Consider the following 25604-nt stretch of genomic DNA (forward strand, 5'->3'; position numbering starts at 1 on the left):
TCACTGGAGGATGGTGAGAGTGTTGAACATTGTCAGTGGAAGCTATAGATGTGGTTTCGGTTGTAGCATTTAAGGGAAGTTTGGATAAATACAAGGATGGGAATAGAAGATTAGACTGTCATAGGCTAGGTGGGCTAAAGGGCCTGGTCATACAAGTATTTGTGCATCTGACAATAAACTGGACTTTGACTTTGACTTTGAGTATGTGCGAGTGAGACATTGATGTCGGAAATCTCCAGAATTACTTTCAAGTTTCAGTCAGATGTCACTTATTGCGGTCATCCTTTGCAGAAGATGGTGGATCATAAACAGCAGCTGGAGATATGACTTTTCTCTGGAAGAAGGCTCACTCACCAAGAGTTAGCCACATCCTAAGTGGTCTAAATTGTTGACGTAATGATGAAGGGCCTAATGCCTGAAGGCTGAGAAGGGGACAGCGTGAGTGGGAAGATGTGTGCTAACACAATGGCCATAAAATAACTAAAATCTTTGAAGATTCACTAGAAACTGAGCAAAGTATGACTTCAAGAATTTTCTGTACTCTGCTGCATATCAGATGTTGTACTTTAATATAAACTCAGTGGCCATAGTTTCACTTTTATACAGGTCTATGATCCTATGATTCTATAACAATGATGCCTTGTGCATTGCACAAGAAGACTGTCCATGAGAATTTCTGCATCTGCACACAATTATACTCAGTGGTCATTTTATTAGGTATAACTGCCCATTCATGCAAATATCTACTCAGCTAATCATATGGCAGCAACTAAACGCCTGAAAGAATGCAGACACGGTCAAGTTTGAGCTCACAGGACTAGATGCTTCAATCCCTTTGACAAGCAGATCCTCACTTGGGTCATAGCGTAGAGATCTTGAGGTGGGGCTTGGTGGGTGCCAGGTGCTTCCCAGGAGTCATCAGGTGGGGACCCCCCTTCTTAGATGTTTTGGCAATTTAAGCCCACTACATCTCCAAAGGTCCAACAGTGCAGCCCGGCATCCCAGGTGTACCCCCTTCCACATCTGGCCATCCAAGGGTCACTTTAGAGCCCAGCTGCCATCACTTCCCTTCATCCATAGCCAGTGGCTGCTTCGCTCGGCTACCTCCGAGAGTTCTTTATAGCTTGCTGCTGACCTTGGCCTTGGACTCTGAATCCCTTCAGCAATCTGACCATGGATGTAGCCACAAATCCTCTGCAGCCAACCTCTACTGGGAAAATCTGCATCCTCCATCCATGCTGCTTAGCATTTGTGGCCAGCTCAGCGTACCTTACATGTTCCCCCTCATACGCTTCGCAGACTGCATCTTCCCAGAGGACTGTGAGCTCTGAGATTGCTGCAGCCTTCAGACTGCTGGGCTACAAGTCCAAGTCTGGTCTGAGGGTGGCAGTGGCAATCTTCAGGGGAAATATTAGCCTCTTGTCAAGCTCGACAGCCATGCTGTAATCATGAGTAATCTCCAGTGTGCCTGACACCAACTGTGTTACTGAGGGTGGCTCTGTCTGTCCTTGCCAGACAAAGGGGATGGTTCGTCCAGTGATATGGGGCTCCTGCTACCCATTGTTGTTCAGACCAAACATCAGAATGGGGGAGAAATGTGACCTAAGTGACTTTGACCGCGAAATGATTGTTGGTGCCTGATGGGGAGGTTTGAGTATCTCAGAAACTGCTGATCCCTGGAATTTTCACGCACAACAGTCTTCAGAGTTTGCAGAGACTAATGCGAAGAAACAAAATAAACATCCAGTGAGCAGCAGTTCTTTTGGTGAAAATGCTTTTTTTTTTAATGAGAGAGCTCAGAGGAGAATGCCAGACTGGTTCAAACTGACAAGAGGGCAACAGTGACTCAGATAACCATGACAGTAAGTAACACAAATAACCAACAGTTGAGAACAGAAGAGCATTTCTGACTGCACGATATGTTGAACCTCGAAGTGGATGGGTTACAGCAGCAGAAGACCACAAACACATTCTCCGTGACCTCCTTTACCGCAGAAAGTGGCCACTGAGAGTACGGTACCGCTGATATCACAATTCCCAATTGATAACCATTCTTGTTCCAGTTAAGGGCAGCACTGGAATCGGAGAGAGGAACTTATCATCTCAGTGTGGGATCTGACAGATCTTCATAGGATTTTAAAATCGAAGTATTGAGTACAGAATTTGAGTTGTAATGCTGAGGTCGGGTGAGACTAGAACTAAAGGTCATGGGTGAAGGGTGAAAGGTGAAGTGTTTAAGGAGAACTTCACTCTGAGCGTGGTGTGACTGTGGAATAAGCTGTCAGTGCAAGAAGTGGATGCAATTTAGATTTCAACATTTAAGAGACCTCAAAGGTAGTCATCTCAGGATTATTGCCTGTGCCACGTGACTGTGAGTATAGGAATAGAATGAGGTGGAGGATAAATGTGTGGCTGAGGGATTGGAGTAGAGGGCAGGGGTCCAGATTTCTGGATCGTTAGGACCTCTTCTGGGGCAGGTGTGACCTGAATCCCAGAGGGACCAATATTCTGGTGTAGAGGTTTGCTAAGGCTATTGGGGAGAGTTTAAGCTAGAATTGCTGGGAGGTGGGAACCAAACTAAAGTGACGGAGGAAGGGGAAGTTGGCTCACAAATAGAGAAAGCTTGGAGACTGTGCGAGAGTGAGGAAAGATAGGTGATAGAGAAGGGACCCACTCAGACCAATGGTTTGAGATGTGTCTATTTTAATGCGAGGAGTATTATGAGCAAAGTGGATGAGCTTAGAGTATGGATCATCACTTGGAGCTATGATGTGGTGGCCATTACAGAGGCTTGGATGGCTCAGGGGCAGGAATAGCTACTTCAAGTACCAGGCTTTAGATGTTTCAGAACGGACAGGGAGGGAGGCAAAAGAGGTGGGGGTGTGGCACTGTTGATCAGAGATAGTGTCACGGCTGCAGAAAAGGAGGAAGTCATGGAGGGATTGTCTATGGAGTCTCCGTGGGTGGAAGTTACAAATAGGAAGGGGTCAATAACTCTATTGGGAGCTTTTTTATAGACCACCCAATAGTAACAGGGACATCGAGGAGCAGATAAGGAGACAGATTCTGCAAAGGTGTAATAATAACAGGGTTGTTGTGGTGGGAAATTTTAATTTCCCAAATATTGATTGACATCTCCCGAGAGTGAAGGGTTTAGATGGGGTGGAGTTTGTTAGGTGTGTTCAGGAAGGTTTCTTGACATAATATGTACATGTTTGTAGATAAACCTACAAGAGGAGAAGCTGTACTTGATCTGGTATTGGGAAATGAACCTGGTCAGGTGTCAGATCTCTCAGTGGAGAGAATTTTGGAGATAGTGATCACAATTCTATCCCCTTTACCATAGCATTGGAAAGGGATAGGAACAGACAAGTTAGAGAAATGTTTAATTATAGTAAGGGGAATTATGAGGCTATCAGGCAGGAACTTGGAAGCACATATGGAAGAAATGTGACAAATATTTAGTGGATATTTGCATGGAGTCCTGCACGGGTACATTCCAATGAGACAGGGAAAGGATGGTAGGGTACGGGAACCATGTTGTGCAAGGACTGTTGTACATCTAGTCAGGAAGAAAAGAAGAGCTTATGAAAGGTCCAAAAAACTAGGTACTGATAAAGATCTAGAAGATTATAAGGCTAGCAGGAAGGAGTTTAAGAATGAAATTAGGAGAGCCAGAAGGGGTCATGAGAAGGCCTTAGTGGACAGGATTAAGGAAAACCCCAAGGCTTTCTATATGTATGTGAAGAGCAAAAGGGTAAGATGTGGGAGAACAGAACCAATCACGTGTGACAATGGAAAAGTGTGTATGGAACCGGAGGAGATAGCAGAGGTACTTAATGAATACTTTGCTTCAGTATTCAATACGGAAAATGATCTTGGAGATTGTAGGGATGACTTGCAGTGGACTGAAAAGCTTGAGCATGTAGATATTAAGGAAGAAGATGTGCTGGAGCTTTTGGAAAGCATCAAGTTGGATAGGTCCCTGGACTGGACAGGATGTACACCAGGCTACTGTGTGAAACATAGGAACCACTCTCTGTGTAAAAAAACTTACCCCTGAATCTCCCCTGTACCTACTACCCAGCACCTTAAACCTGTGTCCTCTTCTGGCAACCATTTCAGCCCTGGGAAAAAGCCTCTGACTATCCACATGATCAATGCCTCTCATCATCTTGTACACCTCTATCAGGTCACTTCTCATCCTCTGTTGCTCCAAGGAGAAAAGGCCAACTTCACTCAACCTGTTTTCATAAGGCATGCTCCCCAATACAGGCAACATGCCTGTAAATCTCCTCTGCACCCTTTCTATGGCTTCCACATCCTTCCTGTAGTGAGGCGAACAGAACTGAGCACAGTACTCCAAGTGGGGTCTGACCAGGGTCCTATATAGCTGCAACATTACCTCTCGGCTCCTAAACTCAATCCCACGGTTGATGAAGGCCAATGCATCGTATGCCTTCTTAACCACAGAGTCAACCTGCACAGCAGCTTTGAGTGTCCTATGGACTCGGACCCCAAGATCCCTCTGATCCTCCACACTGCCAAGAGTCTTACCATTAATACTATGTTCTGCCATCATATTTGACCTACCAAAATGAACCACCTCACACGTATCTGGGTTGAACTCCAGTTGCCACTTCTCAGCCCAGTTTTGCATCTTATCAATGTCCTGCTGTAACCTCTGACAGCCCTCCACACTATCCACAACACCTCCAACCTTTGTGTCATCAGCAAATTTACTAACCCATCCCTCCACTTCCTCATCCAGGTCATTTATAAAAATCACGAAGAGTAGGAGTCCCAGAACAGATCCCCGAGGCACATCACTGGTCATCGACCTCCATGCAGAATATGACCTGTCTACAACCACTCTTTGCCTTCTGTGGGCAAGTCAGTTCTGGATCCACAGAGCAATGTCCCCTTGGATCCCATGCTTCTTTACTTTCTCAATAAGCCTTGCATGGGGTACCTTATCAAATGCCTTGCTGAAATCCATTTACACTACATCTAATGCTCTTCCTTCATCAATGTGTTTAGTCACATCCTCAAAAAATTCAATCAGGCTTGTAAGGCACGACCTGCCTTTGACAAAGCCATGCTGACTATTCCTAATCATATTATACCTCCAAATATTCATAAATCCTGCCTCTCAGGATCTTCTCCATCAGCTTACCAACCACTGAAGTAAGACTCACTGGTCTATAATTTCCTGGGCAATCCCTACTCCCTTTCTTGAATAAGGGAACAACATCTGTAGCCCTCCAATCCTCCAGAACCGCTCCCGTCCCCATTGATGATTCAAAGATCATCGCTAGAGGCTCAGCAATCTCCTTCCTCACCTCCCACAGTAGCCTGGGTTACATCTCATCTGGTCTCGGCGACTTATCCAACTTGATGCTTTCCAAAAGCTCCAGCACATCCTCTTTCTTAATATCTACATGCTCAAGCTTTTCAGTCTGCTGCAAGTCATCACTACAATCACCAAGATCCCTTTCCATAGTGAATACTGAAGTAAAGTATTCATTAAGTACCTCTGCTATTTCTTCCGGTTCCATACACACTTTCCCACTGTCACACTTGATAGGCCCTATTCTCTCACGTCTTATCCTCTTGCTCTTCACATACTTGTAGAATGCCTTGGGGTTTTCTTTAATCCTGTCCACCAAGGCCTTCTCATGGCCCCTTCTGGCTCTCCTAATTTCCTTCATAAGCTCCTTCCTGTTAGCCTTATAATCTTCCAGATCTCTAACATTACCTAGCTCTCTGAACCTTTTGTAAACTTTTCTTTTCTTCTTGACTAGATTTATTACAGCCTTTGTACACCACGGTTCCTGTACCCTACCACAACTTCCCTGTCTCATTGGAACGTACCTATGCAGAGCTCCACACAAATATCCCCTGAGCATTTGCAACATTTCTTCCGTACTTTCCCCTGAGAACATCTGTTCCCAATTTAAGCTTCCAATTTCCTGCCTGATAGCCTCATAATTCCCCTTACTCCAGTTAAACGCTTTTCTAACTTGTCTGTTCCTATCTCTCTCCAATGCTATTGTAAAGGAGATAGAATTATGATCACTATCTCCAAAATGCTCTCCCACTGAGAGACCTGACACCTGACTTTATTAACTTTGCCTCCAACTTTCACCCTGCCCTCAAGTTTACCTGGTCCATTTCCGACACCTCCCTCCCCTTCCTAGATCTTTCTGTCTCTGTCTCTGGAGACAGCTTATCCACTGATGTCTACTATAAGCCTACTGACTCTCACAGCTATCTGGACTATTCCTCTTCTCACCCTGTCTCTTGCAAAAACGCCGTTCCCTTCTCGCAATTCCTCCGTCTCTGCCGCATCTGCTCTCAGGATGAGGCTTTTCATTCTAGGATGAGGGAGATGTCTTCCTTTTTAAAGAAAGGGGCTTCCCTTCCTCCACTATCAACTCTGCTCTCAAATGCATCTCCCCCATTTCACGTACATCTGCTCTCACTCCATCCTCCCGCCACCCCACTAGGAATAGGGTTCCCCTGGTCCTCACCTACCACCCCACCAGCCTCCGGGTCCAACATATTATTCTCCGTAATTCCGCCACCTCCAACGGGATCCCACCACTAAGACATCTTTCCCTCCCCCACCTCTCTGCTTTCCGCAGGGATTGCTCCCTACGCGACTCCCTTGTCCATTCGTCCCCCCCCATCCCTCCCCACTGATCTCCCTCCTGGCACTTATCCTTGTAAGCGGAGCAAGTGCTACACATGCCCTTACACTTCCTCCCTTACCACCATTCAGGGCCCCAAACAGTCCTTCCAGGTGAGGCGACACTTCACCTGTGAGTCGGCTGGGGTGATATACTGTGTCCGGTACTCTCGATGCGGCCTTCTATATATTGGCGAGACCCGACGCAGACTGGGAGACCGCTTTGCTGAACACCTACGCTCTGTCCGCCAGAGAAAGCAGGATCTCCCAGTGGCCATACATTTTAATTCCACATCCCATTCCCATTCTGACATGTCTATCCACAGCCTCCTCTACTGTAAAGATGAAGCCACACTCAGGTTGGAGGAACAACACCTTATATTCCGTCTGGGTAGCCTCCAACCTAATGGCATGAACATCGACTTCTCTAACTTCCGCTAATACCCCACCTCCCCCTCTTACCCCATCCGTTATTTATTTTTATACACACATTCTTTCTCTCACTCTCCTTTTTCTCCCTCTGTCCCTCTGACTATACCCCTTGCCCATCCTCTGGGTACCCCCCCCCCCGCCTTTTGTCTTTCTCTCCGGACCTCCTGTCCCATGATCCTCTCATATCCCTTTTGCCAATCACCTGTCCAGCTCTTGGCTCCATCCCTCCCCCTCCTGTCTTCTCCTATCATTTTGGATCTCCCCCTCCCCCTCCCACTTTCAAATCTCTTACTCACTCTTCCTTCAGTTAGTCCTGACGAAGGGTCTTGGCCTGAAACATCGACTGAAACTCTTCCAATAGATGCTGCCTGGCTTGCTGCATTCACCAGCAACTTTGATGTGTGTTACCTGACCAGGTTCATTTCCCAATACCAAATCAAGTACAGTCTCTCCTCTTGTAGACTTATCTACATATTGTGTCAAGAAACCTTCCTGAACACATCTAACAATCTCTACCCCATCTAAACCCCTTGCTCTAGGGAGATGCCAATCAATATTTGGGTAAGTAAAATCTTCCATCACGGCAACTGTGTTATTATTACACCTTTCCAGGATCTGTTTCCCTATCTGTTCCTCGATATCCCTGTTACTATTGGGTGGCCTATAAAAAACACCCAGTAAAGTTATTGACCCCTTCCTGTTCCTAACCTCCACCCACAGAGACTCCGTAGACAATCCCTCCATGACATCAACCTTTTCTGCAGCCGTGATCTGATCAATGTTGTCATGGCCCCACCTCTTTTGCCTCCCTCCCTGTCCTTTCTGAAACATCTAAGACTCAACACTTGAAGTAACCATTTCTGTCCCTGAGCCATCCAAGTCTCTGTACTGGCCACCAAATCATATCTCCAAGTACTGATCCACGCTCTAAGCTCATCCGCTTTGTTCACAATACTCCTTGCCTTAAAATAGACACATCTCAAACCGTCCATCTGAGCGTGTCCCTTCTCTATCACCTGCCTATCATCCCACACACTGAGTGAGGGAGGAGATTGCTGAGCCTCTGGCTATGAGTTTTGCAACATCAATGAAGACGGGAGAGGTTCCAGAGTATTGGACAATTGCGAATGTTGTTCCCTTATTCAAGAAAGGGAGTAGAGATAGCCCAGGAAATTATAGACCAGTGAGTCTTACTTCAGTGGTTGGTAAATTGTTGGAGAAGATCCTGAGAGACAGGATTTATGAACATTTGGAGAGGCATAATATGATTAGGAACAGTCAGCATGGCTTTGTCAAAGGCAGGTCATGCCTCACAAGCCTGATTGAATTTTTTGAGGATGTGACTAAACACATTGATGAAGGTAGAGCCATAGATGTAGCGTATATGGATTTCAGCAAGGCATTTGATAAGGTACCCCATGCAAGGCTTATTGAGAAAGTAAAGAGGCATGGGATACAAGGGGACGTTGCTTTGTGGATCCAGAATTGGCTTGCCCACAGAAGGCCAAGAGTGGTTGTTGTCATGGTCTGGTCCGTGAAGTCCCCATTCCGGTTCATGGTCTGGTCCGTGGACTCAGGACTCCGGGTCTTCCAGCTGACTCTTGTTTGAGTTAATCATAGGCACCTGATTCCCATCTTTGGGCTTGCAATATAAATAGCCTTGGGGTTGAGTGTGGGCTGCTGGTTTGTCTTGTCAGTCTTCCTTGGGGGCAACCTGCTGATGGAAGGCTAGTGAAACCATTTGTGATCTCTAGGCCTGGTTGGAGGACCACTGCTTCATGGAGCCTTGTTGCCACTCATTGGAGTAGTCTTTGCTGTATGGATTTGGCTGTTTCCTGGGCCAGCTGAGTGGCTGCCAGCCACTCTGAGCTAGGTAGGGATCTGGCTGTTTCTGTAGCCAGCTGAGGTTGCTGGCTGAACTGAGACTTGGAGCTACCCTGGAGCAGAGATGGAACTGTCTGTTGTTCTTTGGTGTTTGTCTCTTCTTGTCCTTGCCTCTGTTGGGTAAGTCTGGCTGTTCTGCTGTTACCTGATGGAGAGACTGTCCCACCTTGGTGTGGAGAAGTTGAGTCCTGGCTTGTCTTAGGATAAGTCCCAGCTCTCTGTCTATGTTCTGTCCTGTCTCATGTTAGTATCGTGTTAAAGATGAGTTCCAGCTTGTTGAAGTATAAGTCCCGCTCTATGTTGATGTTTAGTTCCCAGTCTGTCTGAGCTCCAAGGACCCAAGCCTCGAGGATCCCGCAGCCAAGCTCCAAGGACCCAAGCCTCGAGGATCCCGCAGCCAAGCCTCAAGACCCGAGAGCCCAGCCTCAAGCCATGTCATGTCCTTGACTGGTTCTGGGGTCCAAGCCTGAGGCAAGATCCAGGTTCTGGGTCCTTGTCCAGTCTCGGGCTTGGAGTCCAAGCCTTGTCTCCTAGTCAATGGTTCCTAGTCCTGGTCCCACTTTCCCTAGCCCAAGTCTGCGTTCTTGTCCCTGCTCCTTGCCTGAATCCTGTCACATCCCTACTCTAGTCAAGTCCTGTTCCTTGTACTTCAGTGTCTGTGTCTTGCATCTGGGTCCGTTTCCAGCACCCCATTGTGACAGTTGTATTTTGCATGGAGTTTGGTGACCAGTGGTGTGTCTCAGGGATCTGTTCTGAGACTCCTACTCTTCATAATTTTTATAAATGACCTGGATGAGGAAGTGGAGGGATGGGTTAGTAAGTTTGCTGATGACACAAAGGTTGGAGGTGTTGTGGATAGTGTGGAGGGCTGTCAGAAGTTACAATGGGACTTTGACAGGATGCAAAACTGGGCTGAGAAGTGGCATATGGAGTTCAACCCAGATAAGTGTGAGGTGGTTCATTTTGGTAGGTCAAATATGATGGCAGAATATAGCATTAATGGTAAGACTCTTGGCAGTGTGGAGGATCGGAGGGATCTTGGGGTCCGAGTCCATAGGACACTCAAAGCTGCTACACAGGTTGACTCTGTGGCTAAGAAGGCATACGGTGCGTTGGCCTTCATCAACCATGGGATTAAGAGCCGAGAGGTAATGTTGCAGCTATATAGGACCCTGGTCAGACCCCATTTGTAGTACTGTGCTCAGTTCTGGTTGCCTCACTGCAGGAAGGCGTGGAAACTATAGAAAGGGTGCAGAGATTTACAAGGATATTTGACCTATCAAAATGAACCACCTCTCAGTTATCTGGGTTGAACTCCATCTGCCACGTCTCAGCCCAGTTTTGCATCCTATCAATGTCCCGTTGTAATCTCTGACAGCCCTCCACACTATCCACAACACCCCCAACCTTTGTGTCATCAGCAAATTTACTAACCTATCTCTCCACTTCCTCATCCAGGTCATTTATAAAAATCAGAGTAGGGGTCCCAGAACAGATCCCTGAGGCACACCACTCGTCACCAACCTCCATGCAGAATACAACCACTCTTTGCCTTTTGTGGGCAAGCCAATTCTGGATCCACAAGGCAACGTCCCCTTGAATCCCATGCCTCGTTACTTTCTCAATAAGCCTTGGGGTACCTTATCAAATGCCTTACTGAAATCCATATACACTACATCTATGGCTCTACCTTCATCAGTGTTTTTAGTCACAGGAATTATAGGGTAAGGACGTCCAGGATCCCGCTGCATGAGACAGGGTCAAGGCCAAGATCTCTGATCTTCTTGTTGAGCATGGATGGAACTGTTGTTGAATGCTGAACTGTAGTCCAAGAACAGCATTCTCACATAAGCATCCTTCTTCAGATGTGTAAGGACGGTATGTAGAGCAGGGGTTATTACATCGTCTGTTACAGTTACAGTTGTGTTGCTAGGTGAATTGTAGGGGGTGCATTTTGGGTGTCTGCACTTGCAATTGCTTTGAGGGACTTTCTACTGAGGCTATTGGTGTGTTCATGGTACAGGCAGGAAGTGAGAAGGACATCATCTGGCCATTGTTCCATCTTTATCTTCCTGATCAGTAAGTCTCAGAGCTGTAAATATTTTCTGCTGCTTCCTGGAATTTGCACTTTGCACCTTGGTGCTGTCTTTCACATTCCATTCAGATTGTCTTACCCAGAAACTGGGCATGGTGTTTTAAATAAACTTTCCCCACCCCACCCCACCCATTTCCCTCATGAAAACATAGAATTTCATTTCAGTTATCTGTTGTTTATCAAACACTAATAGAAAATTTCCTTCAATAAATTATATATTTATATAAATTACATATATAAATTATGTAATATGCTCAAAATGTTGAAGGTACTCAGTAGGTCAGGCTGCATCTACGGAAATGAATAAACAGTCAATGTTTTGGGTCGAAACCCTGCTTCAGGATTGGTGTCTCGGCCTGAAACATCAACTGTTTATTCTTTTCCATAGATGCTGCCAGACCTGCTGAGTTCCTCCCGCATTTTGTTTGTTTTGCTCTGGATTTCCAGCATCTGCAGAATCTCTTTCGTTTGTGTATATATGTAATATGTTCTTTCTAATAATACCTTCAGTAATCCTGTCTAGTGTGGGCACGTGGCCAAGTAGTTAAAACATTGGACTAGCGACCTGAAGGTCGTGAGATCAAGCCCCAGCTGAGGCAACGTGTCGGGTCCTTGAGCAAGGCACTTAATCACACATTGCCCTGCAATGACACTGGTGCCAAGCTGTATGGGTCCTAATGCCCTTCCCTTGGACAACATTGGTGTCATGGAGAGGGGAGACTTGCAGCACGGGCAACTGCTGGTCTTCCATACAACCTTGCCCAGGCCTGCGCCCTGGAGAGTGAAGACTTTCCAGGCGCAAATCCATGGTCTCGCAAGACTAATGGATGCCTTTAACCCTGTCTACCCTGCCTTCAATGTAATGAACTATTCTCTGGTTATGAGTGATAAGACTCAGTGAATCTATTGAAGGATTAATTATCCCAGCTATTGGCCTAGGGTATCCACATACAATAAAATACCGGGACGTATCAAGAGTTTCCAATCTCACTATTCACTTGGAATCAAAGTAAGACTGATCCGTAAAGCTCATGGGCTTGAAAGCCCTCTTTCGCGATTGGCCCAATGTGGGGAGGGAGGTCTGAAGGTTGTAAAAGTTGGTTGTACAGTCTTTCCCAGTCATTAAAATAATCTCAGAAGACTATGTCAATGAATAAGCAATGAACACAAAGGGGAGGGAGTGCAGTACTTCCTAATTTTTTAGTGTCATAAAATGGAAATGTCTCCAATGAGTTGAAAACCGCCACACCCAAGGATTTCGTGACAGGGTTTGTGGATGATAAAGTCTGAATTTTTATATTAACTGCAAAAGGAGAGAGGTTTACTTAATGTTTCCTGTGGCAGGGGGGGAAGTCTAGGGCCAGAGGACACCGTCTCAGCATAAGATATAGGAGCAGAAATAGGCCTTTGGCCCATTGAGTTTGCGCTGCTATTTCATCATGGCTGATCCAATTTTTCTTCTCAGCCCCACTCTCCTGCCTTCTTCCCACTTCCCTTCACGCCCTGTCCAATGAAGAATCTATCAAGCTGTCCCTTAAATATACATAAAGACTTGGCCTCCACAGCTGCTTGTGGCAAAGAATTCCACAGATTCACCACTCTCTGGTTGAGGAAATTTTTCATCATCTCCATCCTAAAAGGATGCCCCTCTGTTCTGAGGCTGTGTCCTCTGGTTTTAGGCTCTCCCACTGTAAGAAACTTCCTCTCCACATCCACTCTATCAAGGTCTTTCACCATTCGATAGGTTTCAATGAGATCACCCTCATTCTTCAGAATTCTAGAGTATACAGGTCCAGAACCATCAAAAGCTTTTCATATGACAAGCCGTTCAAACCTGGAATCAATTTTATGAACCTAATTTGAACCCTCTCTGGTTTCAGCACATCCTCTCTCAGATAAGGGACCCAAAACTGCTCATAATACTCTAAAAGAGGCTTCACTAGTGCTTTATAAAGTCTCAACATTACATCCTTGCTTTCATATTCTAATCTTCTTGAAATGAACGCTAGCATTGCATTTGCCTCACTCACCACAGACTCAATCTGTAAATTAACCCTAAGGAAATCCTGCACAAGGACTCCCAAGTCACTTTGCACCTCAGTTTTTTAATCCACCCTTTCATTTCTTCTACCAAAGTGCATGACCATACACTTCCCGATACTATATTCCATCTGCAATTTTCTAAACTCTGTATACCATTTTCCGTTCTCTAAGGTTTGTAGTGTCTGTTGAATTGCTTAACCTGCAATTTCATTTTCACATTGATATTAGATATGATCTCAGCTCGCTGTCTCTGAGATACAGGTTTTCACAAATGGAGCTGCAGGCAAGAACAGGTTTTTGTTAAGCAACACACATAAAAGTTGCTGGTGAACGCAGCAGGCCAGGCAGCATCCGTAGGAAGAGGTACAGTCGACGTTTCAGGCCGAGACCCTTCGTCAGGTTTTTGTTGTTGACTTCCGCAATTGTCTTCAACTAGCTAACGAGGTGACATGCAGGTGAGAAAAGTTTCGAGCCCCCCCTGTCTTTGAAGGAACCTTAATTTTTCTCAGTCACTTTGGAAAACATGACCCAAGAATCAGAATCAGAATCGGGTTGAATATCACTGACATTCATTGTGAAATTTGAAGCTGTACATTACAACACATGAAAAACTATACATTACAATATGAAATATATTTAAAAATTAAATGAAAGGCGTGCAAAGAGAGAGGAAAAAAAAGAGTGTCCGTGTTTATGAGTTCATGGACTGTTCAGAAGTCTGATGGCAGAGGGGAAAAAGCTGTTCCTAAAATATTAAGTGTGAAAAGCTGTGAAGTTAACAGCACCTTAAGCTGATGGTGGATCACATTCCACGTGCAGGACGAGGTTCAAACCCCCAAACTGAAAGTAAAAAAATAATTCATTGTTAAAACCTGGTTTACATTAAAAATCCATCAAGATTTTCGAATTTCACAACTGGGCAAGAGTCCAGGAGTTCTGTTGGATGATCACAGCTCATGTGGTTATGTTACTGAAATTTTGGCAATTCACTGGTTGGTCCTCTGAGGGAGCTGGGCTTTACATGCACTGACTCTCTGGCAGGAATTGAGGAGTTAAGCTGTGCCTACTCTAGAAAAAGTTAATAAAAGTGAACAAGGTTTTAAATCCAGCCTGGTGGACCATCTCAACAATTCAGCAGAAAATCTTCACTCAGGATAGTTACATTATGAAACCATGAAATGTGACAGTGGATTCAAAACAAGCAGGAGTACTCTCTCTCTCTCACACACGCACGCACACGCACTCGCCCACACTCACACACACGCACACGCACGCACACGCACGCACACACGCACACGCATGCACACACACGCCCGCACGCACACACGCACACGCACGCACACGCCCACATGCACACGTACACACGTGCACACACACGCACACGTACACACGCGCGCACACACACACACACACACACGTACGCACACGCACACACACGCACACACACATGAACACGCACACACACGCGCGCGCACACGCACACACACGCACACATATGCACACACGCATATTTACATACAATTACAATTACACATGCAGACTCTCACACGCATGAAGACATGCACACACATCGCGCACGCGTGCAGGCACACAGATGCATACACACATGCACACAAATGTTCACATGCGCGCACACAGACACACACAGACACACACAGACACATGCAAGCATACACACACACACACACAACATCTCTCATTTGATCATGAAGGAAGTTAAAATGGCATGGTGATGGAGTGATGGAGCAAAGGAAGTCACATGGTAATGGGGCGATGGGGTGACGGGGTGACAGGTTTATGGGGTGATGGAGTGACAGGGTGATGTGGTGATGGGTTGATGGGGTGACGGGGTAATGCAGTGACGGGGTGAGAGGCTTATGGGGTGATGGGATAATGGAGTGATGGGCTGACAAGGTGACAGGGTTGTGGGTGACAGGGTGATAGGGTGACAGGGTTATGGGGTGACAGGGTGATGGGGTGACAGGGTTATGGGGTGACGGAGTGACAGGGTGATAGGGTGACGGGGTGAAGTGGTGACAGGGTGACAAGGTGATATGGTTATAGGGTGACGAGGTGACAGGGTGACGGGGTGATAGGATGATGGTGTGACAGGGTGACAAGGTGACAGCACTATGGAGTGATGGGGTGAGGGGGTGACCGAGTGACAGGGAGATGGTGTGAGGGGTTCACAGGTTGAATTGATGATGGGGTGACAAGGTGACAGGGTGATGGGGTGACGAGGTGATTGGTGGACAGGGTGAAAGGGTAAGGGAGTGACAGGGTGATGGAGTGACGGTGACAGGATGACGTGGTGATGAGGTGAAGGGTTGACATGGTGTTGGGGTGACAGGGTGACGGAATGAATGGGTGGGGGGGTGACAGGGTGATGGGTGATGGGGTGGTGGGGTGATAGTGTAGTGGAGGGATGAGTTAACAGTGATAGGGTGGTGGGGTGATGAGGTGACAGGGTGATGGGGTGGTGGGTGATGGGTTGACAGGGTGATGGGTGGTGGGGTGATCAGGTGACAGGGTAGTGGGTGATGGGGTGATGGGTGGTGGAATGATGGGGTGGTGGGGTGATGGGTGATGAGGTGACAGGGTGATGGGGTGACAGGGTGATGGGGTGATGGGGAGGTGGGATGATGAGGTGATGAGGTGGGGGTGGTGGGGAGGTGAGGTGGTGGGGATGATGGGGTGATGAGGTGGCAGGGTGATGGGGGGATGAGGAGACATGGTGATGGGGAGGTGGGGTGATAGGGTGGTAGGGTGATGAGGTGGCAGGGTAATGGGGCGATGGGGTGAGGGTGTTGGGGTGATGGGGAGGTGGGTTGATGGGGTGATGGGGAGGTGGGGTGATGGGGTACAGGGTGAATTGGTGGTGGGTGATGGGGTGATGGGGTGAAAGGGTGATGGGAAGGTAGGCTTATGGGGTACAGGGTGAATTGGTGGATGATGAGGTGATGGGGTGATGGGGTGACAGGGTGATGGGGTGATGAGGTGGCGGGGTGGTGGGGTGATGGGGTGGTGGTGTGATGGGGTGGGGGTAATGGGCTGATGGGGTGATGGGGTGGTGGGTGATGGGGTGGTGGGGTGATGGGGTGGGGGTGTTGGGGTGATGGGGTAATGGGGAGGTGGGATGATGGGGTGGTGGGGTGACAGGGTGATAGGGTGATGGGGCGAGGCTAATGGGGTGGTGGGGTGATGAGGTGATGGGGTGATGGGGTGACAGGGTGATGGGGTGATGAGGTGGCAGGGTGGTGGGGTGCTGGGGTGATGGGGTGGTGGTGTGATGGGGTGGGGGTAATGGGCTGATGGGGTGATGGGGAGGTGGGGTGATGGGGTGACAGGGTGATGGGGTGGGGGTGATAGGGTGACAGGGTGATGGGGTGGTGGGTGATGGGGTGGTGGGGTGATGGGGTGGGGGTGGTGGGGTGATGGGGTGGGGGTGTTGGGGTGATGGGGTAATGGGGAGGTGGGATGATGGGGTGGTGGGGTGACAGGGTGATAGGGTGATGGGGTGAGGCTAATGGGGTGGTGGGGTGATGAGGTGGGGGTGATAGGGTGATGGGGAGGTGGGATGATGAGGTGATGAGGTGATGAGGTGGGGGTGGTGGGGAGGTGAGGTGATGGGGTGATGGGGTGGGAGTGATGGGGTGATGGAGTGACAGGGTGATGAAGTGATGGGGTGATGGGGTGGTGGGGAGATGGGGAGGTGGGATGATGAGGCGATGAGGTGATGAGGTGGGGGTGGTGGGGAGGTGAGGTGGTGGGGTGATGGGGTGATGGGGTTATGAGTGATGGGGTGGTGGGTGATGAGGTGACAGGGTGATGGGGGATGCGGTGACATGGTAATGGGTAGGTGGGGTTATGGGGTACAGGGTGATGGGATAGTGAGGGATGAGGTGACATGGTGATGGGGTACACGGTGATGGGGTGGTGGGTGATGAGGTGACAGGGTGATGGGGATGAGGTGACAGGTGATGGGCAGGTGGGATTATGGGGTACAGGGTGAATTGGTGGTGGGTGATGAGGTGATGGGGGATGAGGTGACAGGGTGATGGGGTGGTGGGGTTATGGGGTACAGGGTGAATTGGTGGTGGGTGATGGGGGATGAGGTGACAGGGTGATGGGGATGAGGTGACAGGGTGATGGGGAGGTGGGGGATAAGGTGACAGGGTGATGGGGAGGTGGGGTTATGGGGTACAGGGTGAATTGGTGGTGGGTGATGGGGAGGTGGGGTTATGGGGTACAGGGTGAATTGGTGGTGGGTGATGGGGAGGTGGGGTTATGGGGTACAGGGTGAACTGGTGTTGGGTGATGGGGAGGTGAGGTTATGGGGTACAGGGTGAATTGGTGTTGGGTGACGGGGTGGTGGGTGATGAGGTGATGGGGTGGTGGGGTAATGGGGTGGGGGTGATGGGGTGATGATGTAGCAGGGTGATGGGGAGGTGGGGTGATGGGGTGATGAGGTGGCAGGGTGATGGGGTGATGGGGTGGTGGTGTGAATGGGTGCGGGTGATGGGGTGACAGGGTGATGGGGTGACAGGGTGATGGGGTGGTGGGGTGATAGGGTGATGGGGAGGTGGGATGATGAGGTGATGGGGTGATGGGGTGATGGGGTGACAGGTTGATGGGGAGGTGGGGTTGTGGGGTGATGAGGTGGCAGGGTGATGGGGAGGTAGGATGATGGGGTGGTGGGGTGATTAAGTGGCAGGGTGATGGGGTGGGGGTAATGGGCTGATGGGGTGACAGGGTGATGGGGAGGTGGGGTGGTGGGGTGATCGGGTGACAGAGTGATGGGGAGGTGGGGTAATGGGGTGGGATGATGAGGTGATGGGGTAGGGTGATGAGGTGATGGGGTAATGGGGTAGGGGTGATGAGGTGGTGGGGTGATGGGGAGGTGGGGTGGAGGGGAGGTGGGTTGATGTAATGGGGTGATGGGGTGAGGGTGATGGGGAGGTGGGGTGATGGGGTGGAGGTGATGGGGTGATGAGGTGATGGGGTGGGGGTGATGGGGTGACAGGGTGATGGAGTGGTGGGGTGATGGGTTGAGGGTGATGGAGTGGTGGGGTGGTAGGGTGGGGATGATGGGGCGATAGGGTGATGGGGAGGTGGGGTGATGAGGTGACAGGGTGATGGGGTGGGGGTGATGAGGTTACAGGGTGATGGGGAGGTGGGGTTATGGGGTACAGGGTGAACTGGTGGTGGGTGATGGGGTGATGAGGCAACAGGGTGATGGGGAGGTGGGGTTATGGGGTACAGGGTGAATTGGTGGTGGGTGATGGGGTGATGAGGGATGAGGTGACAGGGTGATGGGGATGAGGTGACAGAGTGATGGGGAGGTGGGATTATGGGGTACAGGGTGAATTGGTGGTGGGTGATGGGGTGATGAAGCAACAGGGTGATGGGGAGGTGGGGTTATGGGGTACAGGGTGAATTGGTGGGGGGTGATGGGGTGACGAGGGATGAGGTGACAGGGTGATGGGGATGAGGTGACAGGGTGATGGGGAGGTGGGATGATGGGGTACAGGGTGAATTGGTGGTGGGTGATGGGGTGATGAGGTGACAGGGTGATGGGGAGATGGAGTTATGGGGTACAGGGTGAATTGGTGGTGGGTGATGCGGTGATGAGGTGACAGGGTGATGGGGAGGTGGGATTATGGGGTACAGGGTGAATTGGTGGTGGGTGATGGGGTGATGAGGTGGCAGGGTGATGGGGATGAGGTGACAGGGTGATGGGGAGGTGGGGTTATGGCGTACAGGGTGAATTGGTGGTGGGTGATGGGGTGATGGGGATGAGGTGACAGGGTGATAGGGAGGTGGGGGGATGAGGTGACAGGCTGATGGGGAGGTGGGGTTATGGGGTACAGGGTGAATTGGTGGTGGGTGATGGGGAGGTGGGGGGATGAGGTGACAGGGTGATGGGGATGAGGTGACAGAGTGATGGGGAGGTGGGGGGATGAGGTGACAGGGTGATGGGGAGGTGGGGTTATGGGGTACAGGGTGAATTGGTGGTGGGTGATGGTGTTATGAGGTGACAGGGTGATGGGGAGGTGGTGTTATGGGGTACACGGTGAATTGGTGGTGGGTGATGGGGTGATGAGATGGCAGGGTGATGGGGATGAGGTGACAGGGTGACGGGGAGGTGGGGTTATGGGGTACAGGGTGAATTGATGGTGGGTGATGGGGTGATGAGGGATGAGGTGACAGGGTGATGGGGATGAGGTGACAGGGTGGTGGGGAGGTGGGGGGATGAGGTGACAGGGTGATGGGGAGGTGGGATTATGGGGTACAGGGTGAATTGGTGGTGGGTGATGGGGTGATGAGGTGGCAGGGAGATGGGAATGAGGTGACAGGGTAATGGGTAGGTGGGGTTATGGGGTACAGGGTGAGTTGGTGGTGGGTGATGGGGTGATGGGGATGAGGTGACAGGGTGATGGGGAGGTGGGGTTATGGGGTACAGGGTGAATTGGTGGTGGGTGATGGGGTGATTGTGGATGAGGCGACAGGGTGATGGGAATGAGGTGACAGGGTGATGGGGAGGTGGGATTATGGGGTACAGGGTGAATTGGTGGTGGGTGATGGGGTGATGAGGTGACAGGGTGATGGGGAGATGGAGTCATGGGGTACAGGGTGAATTGGTGGTGGGTGATGGGATGATGAGGTGGCAGGGTGATGGGGAGGTGGGATTATGGGGTACAGGGTGAATTGGTGGTGGGTGATGGGTGATGAGGTGACAGGGTGATGGGGAGGTGGGGGGATGAGGTGACAGGGTGATGGGGATGAGGTGACAGGGTGATGGGGATGAGGTGACAGGGTGATGGGGAGGTGGGATTATGGGGTACAGGGTGAATTAGTGGTGGGTGATGGGGGATGAGGTGACAGGGTGATGGGGAGGTGGGATTATGGGGTACAGGGTGAATTGGTGGTGGGTGATGGGTGATGAGGTGACAGGGTGAAGGGGGGAATGAGGTGACAGGGTGATGGGGAGACGGAGTTTTGGAGTACAGGGTGAATTGGTGGTGGGTGATGGGGTGATGAGGTGGCAGGGTGATGGGGATGAGGTGACAGGGTGATGGGGAGGTGGGGTTATGGCGTACAGGGTCAATTGGTGGTGGGTGGTGGGGTGATGGGGGATGAGCTGACAGGGTGATTGGGTTGAGGTGACAGGGTGATGGGGAGGTGGGGTTATGGGGTACAGGGTGAATTGGTTGCGGGTGTTGGGGTGATGAGGTGACAGGGTGATGGGGAGGTGGTGTGGGGTACAGGGTGAATTGGTGGTGGGTGATGGGGTGATGAGATGGCAGGGTGATGTGGATGAGGTGACAGGGTGATGGGGAGGTGGGGTTATGGGGTACAGGGTGAATTGGTGGTGGGTGATGGGGTGATGAGGGATGAGGTGACAGGGTGATGGGGATGAGGTGACAGAGTGATGGGGAGGTGGGATTATGGGGTACAGGGTGAATTGGTGGTGGGTGATGGGGTGATGAAGCAACAGGGTGATGGGGAGGTGGGGTTATGGGGTACAGGGTGAATTGGTGGTGGGTGATGGGGTGACGAGGGATGAGGTGACAGGGTGATGGGGATGAGGTGACAGGGTGATGGGGAGGTGGGATGATGGGGTACAGGGTGAATTGGTGGTGGGTGATGGGGTGATGAGGTGACAGGGTGATGGGGAGATGGAGTTATGGGGTACAGGGTGAATTGGTGGTGGGTGATGCGGTGATGAGGTGACAGGGTGATGGGGAGGTGGGATTATGGGGTACAGGGTGAATTGGTGGTGGGTGATGGGGTGATGAGGTGGCAGGGTGATGGGGATGAGGTGACAGGGTGATGGGGAGGTGGGGTTATGGCGTACAGGGTGAATTGGTGGTGGGTGATGGGGTGATGGGGATGAGGTGACAGGGTGATAGGGAGGTGGGGGGATGAGGTGACAGGCTGATGGGGAGGTGGGGTTATGGGGTACAGGGTGAATTGGTGGTGGGTGATGGGGAGGTGGGGGGATGAGGTGACAGGGTGATGGGGATGAGGTGACAGAGTGATGGGGAGGTGGGGGGATGAGGTGACAGGGTGATGGGGAGGTGGGGTTATGGGGTACAGGGTGAATTGGTGGTGGGTGATGGTGTTATGAGGTGACAGGGTGATGGGGAGGTGGTGTTATGGGGTACACGGTGAATTGGTGGTGGGTGATGGGGTGATGAGATGGCAGGGTGATGGGGATGAGGTGACAGGGTGACGGGGAGGTGGGGTTACGGGGTACAGGGTGAATTGATGGTGGGTGATGGGGTGATGAGGGATGAGGTGACAGGGTGATGGGGATGAGGTGACAGGGTGGTGGGGAGGTGGGGGGATGAGGTGACAGGGTGATGGGGAGGTGGGATTATGGGGTACAGGGTGAATTGGTGGTGGGTGATGGGGTGATGAGGTGGCAGGGAGATGGGAATGAGGTGACAGGGTGATGGGTAGGTGGGGTTATGGGGTACAGGGTGAATTGGTGGTGGGTGATGGGGTGATGGGGATGAGGTGACAGGGTGATGGGGAGGTGGGGTTATGGGGTACAGGGTGAATTGGTGGTGGGTGATGGGGTGATTGTGGATGAGGCGACAGGGTGATGGGAATGAGGTGACAGGGTGATGGGGAGGTGGGATTATGGGGTACAGGGTGAATTGGTGGTGGGTGATGGGGTGATGAGGTGACAGGGTGATGGGGAGATGGAGTTATGGGGTACAGGGTGAATTGGTGGTGGGTGATGGGATGATGAGGTGGCAGGGTGATGGGGAGGTGGGATTATGGGGTACAGGGTGAATTGGTGGTAGGTGATGGGGGATGAGGTGACAGGGTGATGGGGAGGTGGGCTTATGGGGTACAGGGTGAATTGGTGGTGGGTGATGGGTGATGAGGTGACAGGGTGAAGGGGGGAATGAGGTGACAGGGTGATGGGGAGACGGAGTTTTGGAGTACAGGGTGAATTGGTGGTGGGTGATGGGGTGATGAGGTGGCAGGGTGATGGGGATGAGGTGACAGGGTGATGGGGAGGTGGGGTTATGGCGTACAGGGTCAATTGGTGGTGGGTGATGGGGTGATGGGGGATGAGCTGACAGGGTGATTGGGTTGAGGTGACAGGGTGATGGGGAGGTGGGGTTTTGGGGTACAGGGTGAATTGGTTGCGGGTGATGGGGTGATGAGGTGACAGGGTGATGGGGAGGTGGTGTGGGGTACAGGGTGAATTGGTGGTGGGTGATGGGGTGATGAGATGGCAGGGTGATGTGGATGAGGTGACAGGGTGATGGGGAGGTGGGGTTATGGGGTACAGGGTGAATTGGTGGTGGGTGATGGGGTGATGAGGGATGAGGTGACAGGGTGATGGGGATGAGGTGACAGAGTGATGGGGAGGTGGGATTATGGGGTACAGGGTGAATTGGTGGTGGGTGATGGGGTGATGAAGCAACAGGGTGATGGGGAGGTGGGGTTATGGGGTACAGGGTGAATTGGTGGTGGGTGATGGGGTGACGAGGGATGAGGTGACAGGGTGATGGGGATGAGGTGACAGGGTGATGGGGAGGTGGGATGATGGGGTACAGGGTGAATTGGTGGTGGGTGATGGGGTGATGAGGTGACAGGGTGATGGGGAGATGGAGTTATGGGGTACAGGGTGAATTGGTGGTGGGTGATGCGGTGATGAGGTGACAGGGTGATGGGGAGGTGGGATTATGGGGTACAGGGTGAATTGGTGGTGGGTGATGGGGTGATGAGGTGGCAGGGTGATGGGGATGAGGTGACAGGGTGATGGGGAGGTGGGGTTATGGCGTACAGGGTGAATTGGTGGTGGGTGATGGGGTGATGGGGATGAGGTGACAGGGTGATAGGGAGGTGGGGGGATGAGGTGACAGGCTGATGGGGAGGTGGGGTTATGGGGTACAGGGTGAATTGGTGGTGGGTGATGGGGAGGTGGGGGGATGAGGTGACAGGGTGATGGGGATGAGGTGACAGAGTGATGGGGAGGTGGGGGGATGAGGTGACAGGGTGATGGGGAGGTGGGGTTATGGGGTACAGGGTGAATTGGTGGTGGGTGATGGTGTTATGAGGTGACAGGGTGATGGGGAGGTGGTGTTATGGGGTACACGGTGAATTGGTGGTGGGTGATGGGGTGATGAGATGGCAGGGTGATGGGGATGAGGTGACAGGGTGACGGGGAGGTGGGGTTACGGGGTACAGGGTGAATTGATGGTGGGTGATGGGGTGATGAGGGATGAGGTGACAGGGTGATGGGGATGAGGTGACAGGGTGGTGGGGAGGTGGGGGGATGAGGTGACAGGGTGATGGGGAGGTGGGATTATGGGGTACAGGGTGAATTGGTGGTGGGTGATGGGGTGATGAGGTGGCAGGGAGATGGGAATGAGGTGACAGGGTGATGGGTAGGTGGGGTTATGGGGTACAGGGTGAATTGGTGGTGGGTGATGGGGTGATGGGGATGAGGTGACAGGGTGATGGGGAGGTGGGGTTATGGGGTACAGGGTGAATTGGTGGTGGGTGATGGGGTGATTGTGGATGAGGCGACAGGGTGATGGGAATGAGGTGACAGGGTGATGGGGAGGTGGGATTATGGGGTACAGGGTGAATTGGTGGTGGGTGATGGGATGATGAGGTGGCAGGGTGATGGGGAGGTGGGATTATGGGGTACAGGGTGAATTGGTGGTAGGTGATGGGTGATGAGGTGACAGGGTGATGGGGAGGTGGGGGGATGAGGTGACAGGGTGATGGGGATGAGGTGACAGGGTGATGGGGATGAGGTGACAGGGTGATGGGGAGGTGGGATTATGGGGTACAGGGTGAATTAGTGGTGGGTGATGTGGGATAAGGTGACAGGGTGATGGGGAGGTGGGATTATGGGGTACAGGGTGAATTGGTGGTGGGTGATGGGTGATGAGGTGACAGGGTGAAGGGGGGAATGAGGTGACAGGGTGATGGGGAGACGGAGTTTTGGAGTACAGGGTGAATTGGTGGTGGGTGATGGGGTGATGAGGTGGCAGGGTGATGGGGATGAGGTGACAGGGTGATGGGGAGGTGGGGATATGGCGTACAGGGTCAATTGGTGGTGGGTGATGGGGTGATGGGGGATGAGCTGACAGGGTGATTGGGTTGAGGTGACAGGGTGATGGGGAGGTGGGGTTATGGGGTACAGGGTGAATTGGTTGCGGGTGATGGGGTGATGAGGTGACAGGGTGATGGGGAGGTGGTGTGGGGTACAGGGTGAATTGGTGGTGCGTGATGGGGTGATGAGATGGCAGGGTGATGTGGATGAGGTGACAGGGTGATGGGGAGGTGGGGTTATGGGGTACAGGGTGAATTGGTGGTGGGTGATGGGGTGATGAGATGGCAGGGTGATGGGGATGAGGTGACAGGGTGGTGGGGAGGTGGGGGGATGAGGTGACAGGGTGATGGGTAGGTGGGGTACAGGGTGGTGGGTGATGGGGTGATGGGGGATGAGGTGACAGGGTGATGGGGAGGTGGGGTTATGGGGTACAGGGTGAATTGGTGGTGGGTGATGGGGTGATGAGGGATGAGGTGACAGGGTGATGTGGATGAGGTGACAGGGTGATGGGGAGGTGGGGTTATGGGGTACAGGGTGAATTGGTGGTGGGTGATGGGGTGATGAGGGATGAGGTGACAGGGTGATGGGGATGAGGTGACAGGGTGATGAGGAGGTGGGATTATGGGGTACAGGGTGAATTGGTGGTGGGTGATGGGGTGATGAGGTGACAGGGTGATGGGGAGATGGAGTTATGGGGTACAGGGTGAATTGGTGGTGGGTGATGGGGTGATGAGGTGGCAGGGTGATGGGGAGGTGGGATTATGGGGTACAGGGTGAATTGGTGGTGGGTGATGGGGTGATGGGGGATGAGGTGACAGGGTGATGGGGATGAGGTGACAGGGTGATGGGGAGGTGGGGTTATGGCGTACAGGGTGAATTGGTGGTGGGTGATGGGGTGATGGGGGATGAGGTGACAGGGTGATGGGGATGAGGTGACAGGGTGATGAGGAGGTGGGGAAATGAGGTGACAGGGTGATGGGGAGGTGGGGTTATGGGGTACAGGGTGAATTGGTGGTGGGTGATGGGGAGGTGGGGGGATGAGGTGACAGGGTGATGGGGATGAGGTGACAGGGTGATGGGTAGGTGGGCGGATGAGTTGACAGGGTGATGGGGAGGTGGGGTTATGGGGTACACGGTGAATTGGTGGTGGGTGATGGGGTGATGAGGTGACAGGGTGATGGGGAGGTGGTGTTGTGGGGTACAGGGTGAATTGGTGGTGGGTGATGGGGTGATGAGATGGCAGGGTGATGGGGATGAGGTGACAGGGTGATGGGGAGGTGGGGTTATGGGGTACACGGTGAATTGGTGGTGGGTGATGGGGTGATGAGGTGACAGGGTGATGGGGAGGTGGGATTATGGGGTACAGG

This window comes from Mobula hypostoma, chromosome 21 (assembly GCF_963921235.1).
Source record: "Mobula hypostoma chromosome 21, sMobHyp1.1, whole genome shotgun sequence".
Lineage (NCBI taxonomy): Eukaryota > Metazoa > Chordata > Chondrichthyes > Myliobatiformes > Myliobatidae > Mobula > Mobula hypostoma.